General features: G+C 36.4%; 1 protein-coding gene across 3 annotated transcripts in view; it reads right to left on the bottom strand.

Moving 5' to 3' along the window:
• Positions 1-23,033, bottom strand: part of NARS2 (asparaginyl-tRNA synthetase 2, mitochondrial) — a 102,870-nt gene that overhangs the window by 53,283 nt on the left and 26,554 nt on the right. The window lies entirely within an intron of this gene.

The following is a 23,033-nucleotide window of genomic DNA, read 5'->3' as shown; positions in this document are numbered from 1 at the left end:
ATTTAATTCCATTGGTTGTTCTAAAACTATTGCATATTATGTATAGGGGTGTGTGTGTGAATGAGAAATCTACTGTAAAACTTACCAATTGAAATCATTTATTTATTTTGTAATCATTTATTTTTTTTTAACTTACTTTGATACTGGTCCCAAATGTCCTATCATTGCTTTCTTAAAATCTATCTTTGAATCCCATTATTACTGAAAGGATATTGTTTCCCCTTGGAAACAACAGTCTTAAGTATTTAAGACTAAAATATTTTATCTGACCAACAAAATCTCAAAATTAAAGATGCGTTCTCTGTTTCTTCACTATTTACTAAATAATTACTTTTCAAATAAGGCCCAGCACATTTGCAAGAATATTATACTTTCTCCTTTCCTTCACCTCTTTAGTTTACAACTTGTAGCGGTGTTTTATCCTGACTTAAAGTGATTTCTCTCACTCACTGTGCATATAAAAAAGTCTAGCCTTTATGATTAGATTTTAGTCTTTCATTTATTAGCATTTGTACAAAATGGAATCTGACCTTCTCACATCTCTGAAATCCAACTTATTTAAACAGGTACAAACATATCGCTACTTCATTATGCTTTCTTCAATGTCATAGGAAAGCACTTACTGAAATTCAAACTACTTTGTCATAAATTATTTCCTTTTATTTCTCCTTTACATTACAATTAACACATTACATTGATTTTTTAAAAAAAATTTTGTGTGTATTAAGTTATATTACCTACAAATTTTATTTCAGGATATTAAAAGGACATTATAAAATATTGTTTTAAAAAGTAATTGCTGAGAGTGACATCAGCAAAAATAGTAGGATAGGTAGCTCTGAAGGCCTGTTCCTCCACAGGAAAACTGAAGATAGTGAGTCAAAACTGTCAGAATCAACTGTGGAAACTCTGGAAAATAGTCAAAGGTTTATAGCAACAAAATGAATGCTGAATCAAGAAAGAGGAAACTTAAAAATGGTAGAGTCCACTCAACAACAGTAGACCGCACATTCTTCTCAGGTGCACATGGAACATTGTCTAGGACAGACCATATGCTAGGACATAAAACAAGTCTCGATAAATTTAAAAAGATTGAGATCATACAAATTATCTTCTTTGACCATAATGAACGAAACTAGAAATGGTGCAGTTACTTGGGAAAAAGAGTTTCAGATGGTTCCTTAAAAAGACAAACAAGAATAATCTACCAATTCTACTCCGAGGTATAGACTTGAAAGAATTAAAACCAGATACTCAAATAAATGCTTGTACATTAATGTTCATAACAGCACTATTCAGAACAGCCAAAGGTGGAAACAACTCAAATGTCTATCAACAGATAAACGGATAAACAAAATGTAATATATACAAACAACAGAATAATATTCTGCAATTAGACGGAATGAAGTACTTACATATGCTAAAACATGGCTAAACCTTGAAAGCATTATGCTGAGTGGAAAAAAAAAACGACACAAAAGGTTGCATATTGTATGATCCCATTTATACGAAATATCTAGAACAGTAAATCCACAGACTGACTGGTGAGAGCCATGGTCTATGGGGAAGGAGAAATGGGAAGTGACTACTTAATGGCATGGATTTTCTTTGGAGATAATAAAAATATTTTGGAACTTGACAGAGGTGGTAGTTCTATCACATTGAAAATGTACTATATGCCACTGAAATGTACCCTTTAAAATGGTTAATTTTATGTTATATGAATTTCACCTCAATTTTTAAAAAAACATATACAAACAAGTAATTATTGGATTATGACAGGGTCAAAGACTACTAACACAGGATTGCAAATTTAAGATTCAAAATCTTAAATACTTCTGTTAGTAATGAAGAAAGAATAAAAATATATGAATTAAGCATCTAACTTTGTGACTTTGCCAATGCGTAAGGATTTATTTAACAAGATCCTCAAATTGCGACTGATAAATTGAAAAACTGAAAAATTTAACTATGTTAAAATTAAGGATTTCTATTTAATAAAAGAAGATATAGGCAAAGTTAGAAGAACTACAGCTTAAAAATAAAATATTTTCAACATCTAAAAATTGACAAGTGATTAATGGACAGAATATATAAGGATCTCCTGCCAGGAAACAAAAAAGAGAAAATAAGCTGACCCCAACTGGGCAAGGGATATGAAAAGTAGATTTACAGAAAGGAAAATTCAAACAGTTAAGATACATAAAGAAACACTCAAATTCACTATGAAGTAGAGAAACACAAATTAAAATGAGCCATGTTAAGAATTCATCACATATATCAGACTGCCAAAGATCAGAAAGCAGTACAATATGAAGTGTAAGTGTAAATGCAGGATGTGGTAGGCAGATTGCTAAGATGCACCCCAAGATTCTCAGCCCCTGGTTTATTTAATCAACCACCAAGCCAGGTAGTGATACGAAGAGATTTTGGAAGTTTAATTAAAGTTCCAAATCACATGGCCTCAAGATTTGGAGATTTTCTGAGTGTTCCTGACCCCATCACGTGAGCGCTTTAAAAGCAGAAAGTTCTCTACAGCTGGTTACAGAAGAGGAAGTCAGAGATTTGACACATAAGAAGGATCTGACATGCTGTTGCTGGTTAAAGATAGAGAAGGACACGTAGAAAGGTGATTAGAGCAGTCTCTAGGAGCTGAGAGCAACTTGACCAGCAGCCAGCAATAAAATGGGAACTTCAGTCCTACAACTGCAAGGAATTGAATTCTGCTGACAGCAGGAATAAGTGTGGAAGAGAGCTTCAAGTTCCATGAAAATGCAGCTGGCTGACATGATGGTTTCAGCCTTGTGAGACCTTGAGTAGAGAACCCAGCCATACCATCCTGGACCACTGACCTATAGAACTGAGAGCTAATAAAGGGGTGCTGTTTGTGGTAATTTTTTACAAAGCGACAGAAAACTAATTGATAGAGAAACAGGAACCCTTAGGTAATGCCAGTATAGCATAAACTGGTACTGCTATTCTAGAGAACTTAGTGAAATTAAGAATGTACATATCTATGACCTAGGAATTCCACTCCTGGATATATATTCTAGAGAAATTTTCATACAAGTCCATTAGGGAATATATATGACTATTTATTGCAGTATTTTTTTCTGGGTGTAATTTAGAATTGAAAACAACCTCAGGCTCCATTACTAGAAGAATGGATACGTAAAATGTAGCAGACAAATACATTGAATATTCTGTAGCAATGAGAAGAGACAAATTGATGTACCCACAGGAACATGGATAGAATTTCAAAACAAATAGTTAAACAGAAAAAAGTAGGAAACAAGATACATAATACATTATCATTAACGTAAACTAAAACAACATGCACACAAAAGATCACTCATATTTTATGAGGCTACATACATAATAAAAGATATATCAAAGATATTAAAGTGAGTACTTCCAAGAGGGAGAAGAATACACAGTGGGAGTGGGTATTGGGTTAAGGGGAAAAAATAAAACAAGAAAGGGGCTACTTTGGATTGTGTTTTGTCAGCTTGGCATTACTGCTCCCATCTAAACTGAGGACTCTGTTTCCTAGAATCCCTTTTCCTGCACGGTTGCAGGTTACAGTTGGCCATCTATTGTTGGAGAGGAATGTGCACAAGAGTTGAGAGGAGAAAATGAAGTTGAACAGTCATTACTCTCAGAAGATTGTGGCAGTCTGACAGAGTGACACACACCGAGATGCTTGGAGCTCTCTAGTTTCTAGCTTGTCTTCTCTACTACTGACCAATGGTAGTTCCAAGACCCGAATGCAGTCTCAATTGCAGTTACTACAGAGTGGACTGTGTTAGATTAATTGCAATCATGGCTCCAATTTTTCACTCCTCTCTGGATGAGCACCCCTTGGCATATCACACATTAACTCTGAGGTTGGCCATGTGACTTGTTTTGGCCAATGGTATGGTAAAAAAAAATTGACAAAAATAGAGGCGTGAAAAAGTGCTTGTGCATTTCCACATTCTTTTTCAGACCTATACCACCAAAGAGATCATACCCTGATCAGCATGATGGAAGACTTTGAGAGACACATGGAGAAGAGATGGGTTGCAGACTGGCCAGTTCCCAGCCAACCTGTCAGCTGACCAAGCCCAACCCAGATCAGAACTACCCCAATAACCCACAGACTCATGGGAAAGAACAAATGCTTTTGTTACACAGTGATACAATACAAGGGCCTCACAAAGACCAATAACAATAGTGTGCCATGAATGAAAATTATGTTTAACTCAACTCTACATTCCTGAGATTAAACAAATACATGTTCAGATGCACATACTTCTTTCTATAAAAACGACCATAGCCAATCTGCACTAAGCATTTACTTCGTGCCAGTACTGTGCTGAGGAGTTTACAAGCAACCCAATGAGCTAAGTACTAGTATCCCCATTTACAGAGGAGAAAATTGAGACACAGAGATTAATAATTTAACTTGCCTAACATGACTCAGACTATGAACCAAAGTGGTCAGGCTCTAGAAACTCTATCCTTAACCATAATGTGATATTGCTACACAATATTTTCAGGATTCACAAGAAACAGTTAACAGTGGTTGATTCTAGAGAAGGAAACTAGATCACTGGGAAACAAAAGTGGGAAGGAATCCTTCTGTACTTTTTTTTTCCCTCTGAGGAAGATTAGCCCTGAGCTAACATCTCTGCCAACCCTCCTCTTTTTTTTTTTTTTTTTGCTTGAGGAAGATTAGCCCGGAGCTAACATCTGTGCCAATCCTCCTCCACTTTATATGCAGGTTGCCACCACTGCATAGCTGACAAGTGGTGTAGGTCCGTGCCTGAGATCTGAACTTGCGAACCCAGGCTGCTGAAGCAGAGCATGCTGAACTTAACCACTATGCCATGGGGCTGGCCCCCTCTTTTGTACTTCTAAATTGGTACCTTTTGAACTATGAACCACATTACCTATTCAAAAAATAAATTTAAAATAACTTATTTCTTAAAAAGTGGGGCTTTGAGGTATTATCAGCAGATACTCAAAGTAAACAGTATACCAGTTTTATTTTCTCTGTATTCTTTATCACATAAACACTAACAATTTTATCTTTCGTCCTACGGTAGCATGGATTCCTTTGGTCAGCACCAATAGGAAAATCAAAAAGCCAAGAACAAGGCAGGGAACACAATCAAATACCAGGGAGAATATAGGTAGCTAGGAAAGTCTAACACTGCACTACTTATAACAAAAACAGAGTCAGGGCATGCCAAGAGAAGAGAAGGCCAACGATTCTGAGTTCTCTGAGTAGAGATCGAGCTCATACATCTTGGTATGCTAAGCATCTAGCACAGCGAGAGATAAATAATTGTTCCATAAACACTTGCTGACCAAAAGAGTCTTGTCAAATGTGAGCAGAAGGGGTTAGCAATCAGACAGCAGAAGAGGCAAAGTCTGATGAAGAAGCAAAAAAAAGCACAAAAAACATATGTAGCACATTTAGCGATAAAAGCTTCTAGCAATGTCATGGCTTTGCTGGTCTAAAAGATACCTGAGTGCACCTTTAGTGTGATGTTTGCTTTCAACATAGGCACTGATAAACAGGTAGTATCAGAGAAGGAAACTTCTGTTTCTTATATTAACTTCTATAACTATACTGCTTATAATTCTCTATTACTTTCCTAGTAGAGCTGTAAACAGGTGTTTACTGTGGCTTTTCTTTAATATCACCATCATCTTAACACCTACAAGAATTCTTAAAAATACAAAAGGTAGAGAATATATTTTGAATATATAGCTGTAAGTTTAAAGTGGCTTAGAGGAAACTCTTCATTTTCTTCAGAGAAGTAAATAGTGTGACTCTTGTGATTCTATCTTCCTCCTATACACTCTCAGCCATAAACATGTAATCTGTAGGTATCCCATGTAATTAAATACCATTTTTGGCTAAATATAAAAGACATCTTCTCTCCTCTGCCCACCTTCCCAACACTGTTTCCCTAATTTTGACATCCATCAAACAAGAAGATTTAGAAGAGATGATAAGACAGAATCATCAATATAATCTTCTGATCACTGAAAAAGAGCTCTCTTCAATTTCATCTTTTTCTGCTTTCTCCAGGATGTGGCTCACTCCGTTCCAAAGGAGGCGTGTATCTGTGCACTCTCTCATATACCCTTCTGTTCTCTACAAAGCATCCCCAGTTACCGCTGGGACAGTTTCTTTACTTCCTTCTCTCTTTACACTTATAAATCTCAAAATGGCCCAAACCTATATTAAGCACTATAAGAGTCATAAGTTTTAAAGTAAAAATTAAACATAACATTTAAAATGCCATGTTTTCTATCTTTAAAAAGTTTCTGAAGCAAAATACTGAGCTGGGTGAAAGCATTTGGTTGTTTATTGTATTATTCTCTGTGCTTTCTGAATGTTTAAAATTACAAAAAACTACAGATCAATATTTACAGCTTTTAAAAATGTACAGCATATTATGTGTCAATACTTAATTCTCCTATTTTCAAGCATAAAAGAAACTGTTTCTCCTTCAGTTTCACTGTTTTTGTTTTGTTTAACTGGTGTTCTCTAAGTTTTCATTAACAGTTGCAGTATTTTATCTATATAATCCATTAAACAGTCTTACGGCTGTCCTGTGAATATAATTATTATATATTTCTGTAAGGGAAAATGAATTCTAACATTCAAAATAACCAACTTAAAAATGAACTTTTTTTTTAATAGTTTTTTTTTTTTTTAAAGATTGGCACCTGAGCTAACAACTGTGGCCAATCTTTTTTTTTGTTTGTTTATTTCTGCTTTATCTCCCCAAATCCCCCCTGGTACATAGTTTACATCTTAGTTGCAGGTCCTTCTGGTTGTGGCATATGGGACGCCGCCTCAACGTGGCCTGACAAGCAGTGCCATGTCCATGCCCAGGACTGGAACCCTGGGCTGCCGCAGCGGAGCGTGCGAAATTAACCACTTGGCCACGGGGCCGGCCCCTAAAAATGAACTTTCAAAATCTCTGAATATTATATTTCTGCTCTATCTTAAAAAATAGAAAACAAGATAACTAAAGAAATAAAATAAAACACGTATTTTAGGCACTATCAAAACACCATAATGACAAAAATCAATAAGTATGGGGCAAGTAATGAGATACCAAGCATTCTTGCTGGTTTATTTTCAGAAATATTTTTCATAATGAATGAAAGCTCTGATTCTCAATATTTATTTCAATGTACAGTACTTTAAAAAAGTCTTTATATTCTACTATTTCTCTGAAATAAGAGAAAATACTCAAAGGTTGAAAGAAATATGTTGAGATGGGATAAGAGTAGATGAATTATGTACCATAATTCTAAAAATCATAGAAATTACTACTGACGTGCTGGAAACACTAGAAATGACCACAGCACTGTTATCCTGCAGTTCTTTAGGGAAAAAATCATATATTCACATCACACTATGTGCCACAATGTAAATAAAAATTCTGCAACTTATTTCTGGTTGATACAATTATACGGCCATCAAGCAGACATAGCATCACTTACTTCAGTGATTTGAGATACTTCAGTGATTTGAGATAGTCTCTTTATAGATTTCCACATGTACTTGGGTCTATTTCTGAGCTTTCACTTCTATTCCACTGGTTTACTTGTACACCAGTACCACAGTATTTTAATTTAGAAGCTTTATGGTACATTTTATTACCGGTTATTCAAGCATCTTTGATCAAGTATTCCTTAGCATTAACATGAATGGAGACTTTCCTAAGGTCTTCCATTGAGAAATAAATTTGTGTCTCATCTCAAACATAGATATCTCCCATATTTCCAGTCTCTACTTCAATTCATTTTCCAACTGAACAAATATTTACAGAGTGACTACTATGTGCTAGGTACTAAGCTAAATGCAGGATACAGTAATGAACAAGAGACACGGTCCCTGAGGAACTTCAGTATTTTTAATTTCAAAGGTTTAACACTGTGAAACAAAAGTTATTTAATATGAAGCTTTGCTCCTGGGAGTTTGGGAACTTGTGAATATGTCTGGAGCAGGTTACACTGACAGAGTCCTGACTTATTCACTCATTCATCAATTGGTCTGTGAATAGCCCAAAGGAACTTACAAAACTTTCTCCAAGTTTCTTTCTCCTTTAGGAGTACCAACATTCCAAGGAAAATTGGCTTACAGATTGCTGAAAAAACTAACTGCTGCTCATTTTAACAGCTGAGGTTGGGGATGTCTGAACCACGCGATCCATAGAAAATGACTCACAAGCAGTATCCTGGCCAACCACACTGAAAAGCCAGTCAACACCACTACACACTTACTAGAATGGCCAAAATCCAGAACAATGACAACACCAAATGCTGGTGAGAATGTGGAACAACAGGAACTCTCGTTCATTGCTGGTGGGGATGCAAAATGGCACAGCCACTTTGGAAGACAGTTTGGTGTTTTCTTACGAAACTAAACATACTCTTGCCATACAATCCAGCAATTGCACTCCCGGGTATTTACCTAAAAGAGTTGAAAACTTATGTCCACATAAAAACCTGCACACAGACGTTTATAGCAGCTTTATTAATAATTGCCAAAATGTGGAAGCAACCAAGATGTCCTTCACTACGTGAATGGATAAATAAACTGCGGTGCATCCAGATAAAGGAATATTATTCAATGCTAAAAAGAAATGAACTACCAAGCCATGAAAAGACATGGAGGAAACAAATGCATATTACTAAGTAAAAGAAGCCCATCTGAAAAGGCTACACGCTATGTGATTCCAACTATATGACATTCTGGAAAACGCAAAACCGTGGAGACAGTAAAAAGACCAGTGGTGACTAGGGGTTAGGGGGGAGGGAGGTAGACCATGGGGGATTTTTAGAGCAGTGAAACCACTATATATGCTACTATAATGGTGGATATATGTCATTATGCATTTTTCCAAACAGACAGAATGTACAACTCAAAGAGTGTAGCCTAATGTAATCTATGGACTTCGGGTGATAACGTGTCAATGTAGAGTCATCAACTGTAACAAATGTGTCACTCTGGTGGGGAAGGCTATGCATGTGTGGGAGCAGGGGTATATGGGAAATATTTTATCTTTGCTCAGTTTTGCTGTCAACCTAAAACTGCTCTAAAAAGTAACATCTGTTTAAAAAAAGTCAGTCAACATATGGGCCTCTATGATCAATATGCTATATCCTTCATTTGCCAAGAGAAATGGTCTCATTTCTATCAGTCTCAGCAAATATGAATGAGAGAGAAAAAGAACTCCTCAGACAGAATACACGTAGCACCAGGAAGCTGTGGAGGTGGTTGTACTCATATAGGGTACAACTTGATGTTTACTCTGGCTCCTTATTGCAAAGATGAGATTCAGAAATAGGAATGTGGGGTTTTTTTGGTTTGTTTTTATTTTTTTATACTTTGTAAATGTGCCCAGAGGTTTCATAATTAGATGATAAAACCAATAATTAAATAAACACCGAGCAACAGGGCTGACAATTATCACCACATTATCTAAAAACATTCCTTATTAGTAACTTGGAAGCATACTATACTAGGAATAAGGAATATAATCTCACTTGATACAAACAAAAAATTCAATTTCTAAACATATTACAACTCTAGAAAAGGCATTTTTTGATGCAGGGGTAGCAAGGTTTAAGGCACTTTAAAACGTGATAATTTACTTAGGAAACACAAAGAGTATATTTCTAATAAAAGTGCTGAAATGCCACTTTTTAAAAACCTGCTGAAATTTTTTTCTCTAACTTTTCTATTGCAACATACAACATACATGCAGAAAAGCACAGAAAATGTACAGCCCAATGATTTATCACAAAATAAATGCCACCCAGGTCACAAGACAGAACAGTAACAACATGAGAAGACTCTAGTGTCCCTCCCCCCAATAATTCCTCTTTCCTCCCCGAAGATAACTGTTAACCTGACCATCAAAACGTTATATTACTTTTCTAAGAATAAACTAAGCCAAAGCTAGCAGAAAGGAAATAACAAGGATCAGAGTAGAAATACATGAAACAGAAACTAAAAAGACAATAGAAAAGATCAATGAAACTAAGAGAGAAACAAAATAGACAAACCACTAGTTAAATTTACCAAGGAAAAAGAGAGAAGACTCAACAAATAAAATTATAAAGAGGAGACATTATAACTGATACCACATAAACACAAAGGATCATAAGAGACTACTATGAACAATTACATGCTGAAAAATTGGACAACCTAGAAGAAATAGATAAATTCCTAGAAATATACACCTACCAAGATTGAATCATGAAGAAATAGGAAATCTGAACAAACCAATTACTAGTAGGGAGATTGAATCAGTAATCTAAAAACATCCCACTAAAAAAAAGTTTAGAACCAAATGGTTTCACTGGCGAATTCTACAAAATATTTAATGAAGAACTACTACCAATCATTCTCAAACTCTTCTAAGAAATAAGAGAAGGGAACACCTTCAGACTCATTTTTATGAGGGTAGCATTACCCTGATAATACCAAAGTGAGACAAAGACACTACAAGAAAAGAAATTACAGGCCAATATCCCTGACGAATACATGTAAAAATCCTCAAGAAAATGTTAGCAAACCAAATTTAACAATACCTTAAAAGGACCATACGCCATGATCATGTGGGAGTTATTCCAGGGATGCAAAGATGGTTCAACATCCACAAATCAATTAATGTGATACACCACATTAACAAAATGAAGGATAAAAATCATACGATCATCTCAACACACGCAGAAAAAGCATCTGACAAAATTCAACATCCTTTCATGATAAAAACTCAACAAAGCAGGTATGGTGGAACATACCTCAACATAATAAGGACCATATATGACAAGCCCATGGCTATCATCATACTCAATGGTGAAATGCTGAAAGCCTTTCCTCTAAGATCAAGAACGAGACAAAGATGCCCACTCTCACCACTTTCATTCACCACAGCACTGCAAGTCCTAGCCAGAGCAATAAAAGGAATAAAAGAAAGAAAAGGTATCCAAATCAGAAAGAAGTATAATTGCCACTATTTGCAGATGACACATTATATACAGAAAACCCTAAAGATACCACCAAAAAACTGTTAGAATAAATGAATTCAGTAAAGTTGAAGAATACAAAATCAATCTTCCGAAGTCTGTTGTATTTCTATACACCAACAATGAACTATCAGAAATGAAGAAAACAATCCCATTTACAGTTGCATCAAAAAGAGTAAAATACTAGGGAATAAATTTAAGCAAGGAGGTGAAAGATTTGTACACTGAAAACTAAGACACTGATGGAAGAAACTGAAGACACCACACATAAATGGAAAGATATTTTGTGCTCACGGATCAGAAGAACTAATATTGTTAAAATGTCCACACTACCTAAAGTGATCTACAGAGTCAATGAAATCCCTGTCAAAATTCCAAAGGCATTTTTCACACAAATAGAAAAAACAATCCCAACATTTGTATGGAACCACAAAAGACTCCAAACAGCCAAAGCAATCTCGAGAAAGAAGAAAAAAGCTGAACGTGCATCACATTTCCTGATTTCAAAATATATGACAAAGCTATCAAAAAAGCACGGTATTAGCATAAAAACAGACACATAGATCAATGGAACAGAATAGAGAGCCCAGAAATAAACCCAAGCATATATGGTCAATGAATTTATAACAAGGGAGCCAAGAATATACAATGGAGAAAGAAGAGTCTTTTCAGTAAACGGTGTTGGGAAAAATGGACAGCCACATGTAAAAGAATAAAACCAGATAGCTATCTTACACCATACACAGAAATTAACTCAAAACGGATTAAAGACTTGAACGACAGATCTAAACTAAAGATCTAAACTAAGCATAAACTAGAAGAACTTCAACAAAGGGGGTAAGCTCCTTGACATCAGTCTTGACAATGATTTTTTAGATTCGACACCAAAAGCAAAAACAAACAAGTGAGACTACATCAAACCAAAAAGCTTCTGCATAGCAAAGAAAACCATCAGCAAAACAAAAAGGCAACCTATGAAATGGCAGAAAATATTTGCAAACCACATATCTGATAAGGGGTTAATATCCAAAATATACAAGGAACTTCTATAACTCAATAGCAATCAATCAATCAATCAATAACCCAATTAATTAAAAAATGGGCAAAGGACCTTAATTTTTCCAAAGAAGACATACAAATGGCCAACAGGTACACAAAAAGGTGCTCACTATCATTAATCATCAGGGAAATGCAAATCAAAACCACAGTGAGACACCACCTCACACCTGTCAGGATGCATATTGTCAAAAAGATACAAATACTGATGTGGATGTGGAGAAAAGGGAACCCTTGTACACTGTTGGTGGGAATGTAAACTAGTATAGTTACTATGGAAAACAGTATGGAGGTTCCTTAAGAAATTAAAAATAGAACTACCATATGATTCAACAATTCCACTTCTGGGTCTATATCCAAAGGAAACAAAATCATTATCTTGAAGAAATAGCTGTATTCCCAGTTCCTAACAGCATTATTCACAACAGCCAAGGTATGAAAATAACCTAAGTGTCCGTCCACAGATAAACAGCCAAAGAAAATGTGATATATATATATATATATATATATATATTATATGTATATATATATATATATATGCCAGCCCTGGTGCTTTAGTGGTTAAGAATTGGCCCTCTCACCACTGAAGCCTGGGTTCGTTTCCCCATCAGGGACCCACACCAGTCATCTGTTGGTTGTCAGATTGTGGTAGGTGCATGTTGCTGTGACATTGAAAGTTATGCTACCATTATTTCAAATACCAGCAGGGTCACTCATGGTGGACAGGTTTCATGGAGCTTCCAGACTAAGACAGACTAGGAAGAAGGACCTGGTCACCCACTTCCAAAAGATTGGCCATGAAAATCCTATGAATAGCAGCTGAGCATTGTCTGATATAACAATGGAAGGTGAAAGGATGATGCAAAAAGATTGGGCAGGGTTCCACTCTGCTCTACACAGGGTTGCTAGGAGTCAGAATTCACTTGACGGCACCAACAACAATATATACATACACACACAATCAAATACTACTGTTTCAAAAAAGAAGGAAATCCTGTCATTTGCAACAACATGGATGAACCTGGAAGACATCATGCTAAGTGAAATAAGCCAGACAGAGAAAGACAACTCATGGTATCACTTATATGTGGAATCTAAAAAAAAAAGTCGAAATCATAGAAACAGAGAGTAGAAAAGTGGTTGCCAGGGGCTAGGGGGTGGGGGAAACAGGGAAAGGTTGAGAAAAGGGTACAAACTTTCAGTTACAAGATGAATAAGGTCTGAGGATCTAATGTATAACATGGTGACTATAGGTGATAGTGACTATAGACTGAATCATATAATTGAAATTTGCTACAAGAGCAGAACTTACCTATTCTGCCCACCAAAAAAGGTAAATATGTGAGGTGGTGAATGTGTTAACTAACTCAATGGGGGGAATCTTTTCACAATATGTAACTATATTAAATCATCACACTGTATACTTTAAATATCTTACAATTTCGTTAATTGTACCTGAATAAACCTGGGGGAAAAAACTCTTTATATTACTTCTCTGTGTCTGACTTAACATTTGAATTGTTTCCATCTTGAAACTAACATGAATAATGCTACTATGTACATTTTCGTAAATGTCAAGTGATATATATTTGTATGGAGTAGTATTGCTGAGTCATCGGGTATTCATATCTTTGACATTAGTAGATTATGCCAAATTGTTTTCCAAAGTGGTTACACCAATGTCCTTTGTCCCCCGCAGCATTTAAGATTTCACACTGCATTATATCAAAATAGTGATTCTTAATGTGTGGCTTGTGGTTACCTGGGGTTTCCCAAGATCCTTTCACGAGGATCATGATTTCGAAACTATTGTCATAATAATAGTAACAAGTTATTTGTCTTTGCTACTGTGTTGGTATTTGCACTGATGGTGCAACAACAGTAAGTAAAAACTGCTGGCATCTCATATCAGTTCAAATCATGGCAGTAGTGGTACCAAACTGGACTAGTGGTCATTGTATTCTTCACCACCATGTGCTCAGAATGAAAAAAAAAGCCAGTTTCACTTAAGAATGTCCTTGAGGAAGCTGTTCGAATTATTAATTTTATTAAATCTTGACTCTCAGTATGTCTTTTTCATATTTGGTGTGACCAAACAGGAAGTACGCATAACGCACTTGTGCTGCATACTGAAGAATAACTGTCGTCTTGAGCTAAAGCACTTGTGTGATTGTTTGAGTTAGGAGTTGAACGAGCTGCTTTATTCACGGAACACCAATTTACTTGCAAGAATGACTGACATGGATATTCAGTTTGGATACTGATGTTTTCTCAAAAATGAATGAAGGGAACCTATCACTGCAAGGAAAACAACTGGCAGCATTTTTTACCAATGATAAAATCTGAGCCACTGTGAGCTTGATAGCTTCCCAATATTTACAGATTTTTTCGATGAGATTAAGAGTGATATTAGTGAATGTAAATGTGTTGACATTTAAAAGATCTGCATAACTAAGAGAATCAATATTTTCCAAATAATAAATGTATGATGCTACAAAATTATGTATGGGTAAAAGATCCACTCAAATTGTAAGCTAGACCAAAGAATTTCAATGTAACAGAGTATGAAAGCATGAAAATATATTTGTTGTAGTATGAACTGGGAAGAGTACTCCAGGCACAAGCAATAGGCAGCAGAGAGATCAGTACATTATGAAAGGAGTATAGAGATCAGCACACTATGAGTATACGAGGACAGATTCTACACTGTAACTAATCTCGAAGAAACTACCACTTGAGTTGTGGATAGTATCAAGAATAGCCACAAGAATCTGAAAAGGTTATTAGAATACTCCTCCTTTTTCCAACTACATATCCATATGAGGCTAGATTTCTGAATACACTTCAACCAAAACAACATATTGCAACAGACTGAATCAGACACAAATAAGAGAATATAGATGTCTTATATTAGTTAGACATTAATGAGATATGCAAACATATAAAACACTAATTTGAGAAAATATATTTATTTTCATAGGACACATTTTATTTATTCTAAAGTATAGTGAGTTTTTATAATTTTAAGTGAAGTAATAAACATTTAAAAATTTTCTCAGCTTTGATTTCTAATATGGCAAATATCAAAAGAATATAACTCACATAAACAAAAGCTCTTCAGGGTCCTCTGTAACTTTTTAGTGTAAAGAGATCTAGGGAACAGCTCTACCAGAACAATCTGTCTCCTCCGACAGGAAACAAAGTGAGCTACTTAACACAATCAAGGCCTTAATAAATAGAAGAAATTATAGGCTGAAGTCTCATAGTCTCCAATATTGAAAACCTGGAATCAAACGTCAAGCCTCTTGCCAGAATAATCTTTATAAAACTAAAATTTTGATTACTCTGAAAACAGTACAAAAATCTCTGATGGTTTTCCCATAGCCTCCCTTGAACTAGCATAAAAGAAACTTCACTTTCTGGCATTTACCTTTCTAAAGCTTTCTTGCTCTAATTCATACTCACATTGTGCACTCTCATCATATTTAACTGCAAATCTTCTTGCTAACCTCTGGGTCTTTGTACATAGTGCATTGCTCCCTCTCTTATCCACATGGCTAATTCTTACTTGTCTTTCACGATTCAGCTCATAAACCACTTATTCCTGAAGCCTCCTTACTACAGCCTCTTCTAATGCCCACACTCTGCCTAGGCTGGGAGAGATGACCCTCCTATGGACATCCATAATGACCTGTATAAACATGTCATTCATTCATGCAGGCACTGTACTACACCATGGAGACAGAGCAATGAATAACACAGCCCTCTTTGAGAGTTTGCATTGTCAAATGGGGAAGAAAGAAAATGAACATGTAAACTAATAAAGAAACGAGATAATTACAAGCTGGAATTAATGAGTCAGGGACGGGGGGAGTGGGAAAGCAAGTGCTCTGAAGCAGCAACATGCAAGCAGGGACCTGAAGGATAAGAATGTATTTGCTATGCTCTGATTTGGGAAGACTATTCCAGGCACAAGGAACAGCTACTGGAGAGATCAGGAAGCGGGAAGGGGGCTTCACATATTCAAGGAGTAGAAGGCAGGTTACTGTAGCTTGAGAAGATTAAGCACCAGGGAAAGTATTAAAAGATTCAGCTGGAGAGGTAGGCAGGAGTTAGATCATTATAGTGCCTTTATAGATCATGACAAGGAGTTTGGATATTATTTTAAGAACACAAAGTAACCACTGAAATGTTTTAAGCAGAGTTGTAGCATGATGTGTATTATGATTACTGGGGTCTGAGTGGAGAACAGACAACAGGGGACAAGACTGTAAGTGAGGCGACTGATCACAAGGCAAGAAAAGACAGTGGCTTGAATTAGACAGGTGGGACCGGAAACAGAAACAGGGAGATTGAGGATTTAGTAGACATAAGTCAACAAAATTTACTGATAAATTAGATGTGGGATTGGGGAAGACGGGCAGAGGAAGCATAAGTTCAAGTTTCACTTCAAGGTGAACTTAAGCAATGGAGTGGATAGCAGTAACTTTTACTGAGACGGGAAAGACTGAAAGAGGAAGAGGCTTTGGAAGACATCAGGAGTTATACTTAAGACATTTTGTGTTGGAATGTATATTAGACATCATAGGAAAAATGTCAAGTAGGCAGCTGCTCCCACAAATCTGGAGCTCAGAAAGACAGGCTTGCGCTGGAGACAAGTTTGCAGTCATCAGCATGTACATGTACACAAAGATTTGGAACTGGGTAAGATTACTGGGGGAGAGATTATAGATTAGTGCTTCCCAATAGGGACGATAATGTTTCCTAGCAAATACTTTGGAAATCTGTAGGGGCATTTAGTGGGTAAGAGTCACGGTTGTCCTGCAATAGTTACAAAGTCCTACTGAACTAAGACTTTCCTTACAATCTCCCAACTTTCTAATGTTCTGCTGGACATTCAAATAGGTGATTGGTGTAAAATTATCAACCAAACTATGCAGATCTGAGCTGCCTGATAAACACAGTCATTACTTTTATCTAGCTTATATATTGGTTTTCAGTTTAATATTTTGTTTGTAAAAGACTTTTGAGCAAAAACATTTGAAAACCACAATGGGTTATGATTTTAGTCTCTCCCACTCTAAAATTCTATGATTCAATTAAGCTTTCCCTGATCATATAAAGTTTATTAGAGCAACACAATTTAACCCAGACTTTCTCTATGCTGTATAAAAGAAAATTTTTGCTAGGTGACTCTGCCATTGGAAGACAGAAATGCAAAACCAAGAAAAGGGAATCTAAGAACCACCCCCAAATTTTAAAATGTGTGTATCCCAGTGAGTTTCATATCACATCAGGGATCTAAAATCCTCCCTCTTTCTTTGAGGATTTCCAAGAAAATATTAAATAAGCATTTTGAATTGCCATCTAGTTATCTGTTCTCAAAGCAGAACAAATATAGCAGAGTAGTTTCACAATCTCAAGGGAATGAAATAGAAAAACCCACACAAGTCTGACTCTGCCTCCATGTAAAGTATGTAGCAAGGAGACGGTAAGCAGCAGTCAACTGAATAGTGGAAAGGAATATAATTGACAACGGAAAATTTATTTGACCTCCATAGTTACTGAAGCACCCACATCCTATTTTATCTCCTTTTACTCTTTTTCCACTTTCTACTTTGTCCCCTCACCCCCACATTTTCCCAGAGAGGAAAAGTTAAGAACAGAATGCATAAAGATGAAGCAGGGTACGGAAATCTAAAAGGTCTAAAATCAAAATAGAATGCCATTGCCCTGTTTACCCTAATCTGCAATTTCCTTTAAAGAACATGAAAGAAAGGGAGAGTACTCACCATCTGTAAGCTCCAAATAACCCATGAATGTCCTATTTTCTTTCTTTACCCCAATTAAGGGTTTATGGAGAGGCTATGTCTTTCGTGATACAGATAATAAAGAATCAAAGAAACTTTGAGTTAGATGAGACCTTAATACAACTTCTCTTTTATTTAAAAAAGACCTTAAAATTTAAAAATGTGTTAAAAGCTAAGCCAAATGTCATATAAAACCAGTTTTTGGCAAGACAGTAGTAGAATCTAGATTTCTCAGCTTCTAGTACAATCATCTCTCTAATATACCAGGTTGCTTCCCTATTTTTCTCCTGTGCAGTAGAAATAACGCTATGGGATTCAAAATGCTTTTTTAAAAAAGTGTATTAACCTCTCCCAAGTGTGGAATTTTGATCCTATAAAACAAAACACAGGAACTAAATCTGTCATACAGTCCCCAAAGATTTGTGGTTTGGTAATTTTATGTTCCCCATCAAGCTGTGTCTTTCTCAAAGGGGACTACTATGTGCCAGAGGAATTGCCCTGGCATGCCAGCAGACTGCATCTCATTTATAAAAACTGAAGCCAAAGGAAACAGGCTCGATAAACTGCATTCTACTTTGCAGGTTATGTTAGAGATTCCTCTATTATTAATAAGTCATATAAGTAGGCTTCTCACTGATCCAGCAATTTCCAATAAGTCCAGTTTATGTTTCCATACTTTCCAATTGCTACAAATATGTGTATCTTGCTGTACACTGGTCTTCTAGTATAAAAATAATCTTTCTTAAAATAAGGATCCAATTACATTCCAGAACACCCACTAATCAGAACACCCACTCTTAGCCCTGAGAAAGGTTTCATTTTGGCAACCATTTGGATCAGGAGCAAAGGAAGTTGTCAGCTCAGACTGTTTGTAAACAGTCTGCTTTCCTGCTGGGCAGTCTGAGAAACTGAGAAAAAACAAGGAAAGAATCAAGAAAAGGGGTTTGGAGTCTGTAAGATCAGAGGGTGAAGCTGGGGCAAAACGAAGGTGAATAAACAACACTGCCTTATGTTTTTCTTTCAGGAGAGAAACACGTTGCAAATTTCCTAAGGTCAAATTTGCTCCCAAATCTGAAGGGGTCAGGGAAAATGTATCAAACATTTGCTTCACAATTATTCAAAAAATATTAATTTTGGCTTACCAGTTGTCAGATTGGGGCTATAAAGATGGATATGATATGGTCCCAGCCCATTAACTACCCTCTCATCCCATTTTCTAGGCCCTTCCATGAGAAGGGAAATCTACTGTCCAGAGTTAAGTTCCTAAACCACTTAGACATATCAACTAAATAAACATTTCATCGCACTTATTGAGATAAAAGAAAAAGAATTTTGGGAGGAGGAGGTGAGAGGGAAATATTTAAGCAGTAAAGGCAAATTTGGAGTATTGCTCATCAAAAAAATTCCCCTTTTAGCCCTTTCTGATCATGAAGCATTGGTTCCAAATCTTTCCTTCATCTTTGATACCCAAAATCTTTCCTGTGCTCCCCCCTTTCCTATTTTGCTACCAAGACCTGGTGCAAACTCACTTCATATCTAGATTTTATTCCAATGGCCTACTACCTCCTCCTCTGCTCTCTCCTCTTCTGACCTATTCTTGCTGCTTTCACCAAGTCTTTCTCATGCTTAGAAATCCTCACTGGTTCTGCAGTGTGTCCTCTACTCTGCCCTAACCTACCTGCCCTTTTTGGGATTATTTCCCATTTTTCTCCATCAAAGACTCTCAAAACCACAAAAACATATTGACAATACTCGTCCTACCCAACTGATCTTGGGTTCCCCATTTTGCCTTAGTCATTCTTACCCTGAGTGCTTATGCTGCATTTTCCCCCTGGAATACACCTGCCCCTCTCTCGCTGAGAAATAATGCTTTACCAATCTTGTACTATTAAATCATATACTGCTTTATAATGTTATTCACTTTTGTGTGTACCGCTCTCCTCAACTGGAATATAAGCTCCTTCTTGGCAGGGACTATTTCATACTTTTTTAATCCCCCTAAAAGGACTTGGCTAGCACTAAATACAGTAGGCACTCAATAAGTATTTATAAAACAAAACTGCACTAAGCATCTAGAATCCTTATCAAATTTCCTTCTATGAAAGTTAGTCCCTTATCTCCCTCATTTCCTCCCAATATAAAAATTGAATCCAACCAACAATTACTAGACAACCTATTTTCTTGCAGTTGCTGCATGGAGCAAAGCAAGTTACTGACACTTGGAAAAGAAGGGCTTGGTCATCCTTCACCTCTGGCTGTGGTGCTTAAAGATAAGCTATTATAAGGCATACTGATACAAATTCCATTATTTTGATGTTATTCAAAAATTATCCAAAAAATATTCATATCATTTTTTTGGATCCAAGTGTCTCCTAAAGTTAACAATGCCATGGAATGCTTCAAGGATGACATCCATAAAATAAATGTCCACTTTCGAACAAAAACCCATTCCCCCAAACAATTAAAAGGCACTGGCCCTAAAGACGTAAGCTCAAAAAAAGCAGACATTTTCTTTTCATTTATGAGTATTTAACTGAATTCTAATGTCTGGACTAGCTTCATGTTAAGAAGAAAATCCACTTTGTTTTTTAATAGCAATGGAAACTACTGTTTGAGGAAAAAATAATCCCTTCCATATTAAAAGTTTAAAGGTCTCTAGCAGAGGTGAACTAGCCAACAAAACTATTTCTGGGAAAATACAGGCCAGGAGTAGAGATAATAAAAACAAAAAAATGTGTCCTAGTATTGACATGAATAACTACTTTCTAAATATATGCAGAATCCAACCATATTTTAGGATCTACCATTTCAACTCTGGTCTAAACCACTATCATCCATCTACCTGGATTATAGCATTAAACCCTTAACTGGTTTTTCTTCTTCTATACTTACCCACCTACCATTTATTCTCCATACAGTAGCCAGAATGACCTCATTAAGACATAAGTGATTTATGTTACTCCTTCGCTCAGAACTCTCTAAGGACTTCCCATCTCACTTAGAGTGAAAGTTCGTACAATGGCCTGCAAAGTCCTGTATCAGAGGTTCCTGGTGGGAATGTTTCTGATTATCACAACAATTAGGGAGAAGTATTGGAGTTCAGTGGGTACTACTAAGAGTTTTAAATATCCCATGGAATATTCATATTAAGAATTATGTGAATTTTGTTCTTTCAACATACTCTGAATTTTCCAGAATGCATTCTCCATGTAAATTAAGGGAGGGCTGCACTTTGCTTGGTGTAGAACTCTATCAAGAATTATTCACCATTTCACAAAATCCCATCACCATTAGCCACACTGTTCATGGTATTTGAGTCATCAATATAACACATCTGTTTAAGTCCTAATTTGTAACTCTCAAAGTCAGCAAATCTAATACAAAGGCTACTTGTATTCTAGGCTTGTCAAACCACAGTATTTACATAATGAAATACACTAATTATATTACTTTCATCTTATGTCTTCTTTGCATTAAAGTTGGAAAGATTGTATTATTTTCTTTTTTAAATTAAGTGCATAAAAAGCTCATACTATCTATATTTCATTTCAGGAGAGAAAAGAGATTATTATATTTGTTATAAAAAAGAGTGTTACATCTTCTAAAGTTGAAACATCAGGCCCTATATAATCAGCTCCTACTCCTAACCCCTTATACTTGTCTGACCTCAACTCCCACTATTCTCTCCCTAATTCACTATGGTCCATCCACACTGGCCTTCATGGCTATTTTTGAAAACTTCAGGCAGCTCCAGCCACAGGGCCTTTGTACTTGTTGTTCCTTCTAACTGGACTGTTCTTCCCTCAGTTATCAACATTACTCACTCCCTCACATCCACAGTCATGTTTTGGTTTGAATATCTTCTCAGTGAGGCTTTTCCTGACTACCTAATTTAAACTTGAATCTCTCTCTCTGGCACTCTCTAATCTCTTTATCCTGCTTTACTATTCTCCACAATACTAATCCCGATCTGTTCTTATTATCTACTATATCACTCTAAAACCTAGAGGCTTCAAACAACAATCTGTTGCTATCTTTCATGATTCTGTGGGTTGCCTGGGTTCAGCTGGGTTGTTCTTGCTTGGGGTCTCTCATGTGGTTACAGACAAATGGCTGCTGGGACTGAAGTCATCTGAAGGCTCAACTGAGCTAGACATCCAAAATGACTTCTTCAACCACAAGTCTGGTGCCTTAGCTGGGATGGTTCAAACAGCTGGGTGCTGGCCAGGAATCTTTGTCTCACCACTTAGCATTCCCATATGACTAGTCTGGGCTAGCTACAAAGCATGGTGGTCTCTTGGCAGTCAGACTTCTTACACAGACAGTGGCGTCCCCCAGAGCTTACATTCCAAGACCAAAGGCAGAAACTGAGGTTTATGACCCGGCCAAGGAAGCTTCATTTCTACCTTGCTTTATTGGTTTTACCTACCCAGCCCAAATGAAGAGTAGGAGGGACAACAGAAGGGTATGAACACTGGGGAGCAGAGCACACTAGGGAGCTAGATTTGGAGACAGTTACCACAGTATCTAACATACTATATATTTTACTTATTGTGCCTCCCTTTCTACAAGGATGTAGATTCTCAAGGAAAAAGACTTTTATGTACTTTTTCATCACTATATCCCCAACACATGTTATGGCTATCTTCTCAATATTAATTGGAAAAAAGAATTAATTATTGCATTAGGTAAGTGATGTGTAGCAATGATTCATCTATATGCCTGCTTCTCACCATGGGCCTCTCCTTTCAGGAAATTCTTACCAATTTAACTTTCTGGAAAGGGACCTGGGGTGAATCTGGTCATATTTTGGAAGCAGAGAATGACAGACAAAAGTTGGGGGCAAAAATCAAAGGCAGAAATATCAAAAAGGGTCACAAACTGCTTACTTTGCCCTGTGGCCATCTCTGATCACTCTAGCACCTAGTTTCTCCTGGTCAGAAAACTCTCCTAGCTTACTTATAAAATGCGAACCACGTGTGACATTTAATAATTCTGCATAAATTATTCTGCATAATAACTGTTTTAAAACCCAATTAAATATTTAGTTATTCTATCTACAATTTCACACGTCAGCTTTATCTTATGAATTAAGAAAGATTTCTCGAGGACCAG

This window comes from Equus caballus, chromosome 7 (assembly GCF_041296265.1).
Source record: "Equus caballus isolate H_3958 breed thoroughbred chromosome 7, TB-T2T, whole genome shotgun sequence".
Classification (NCBI taxonomy): domain Eukaryota; kingdom Metazoa; phylum Chordata; class Mammalia; order Perissodactyla; family Equidae; genus Equus; species Equus caballus.
The sequence above is the reverse complement of the archived record's forward strand: the minus strand, read 5'-3'. Positions and strand labels throughout refer to the sequence as shown.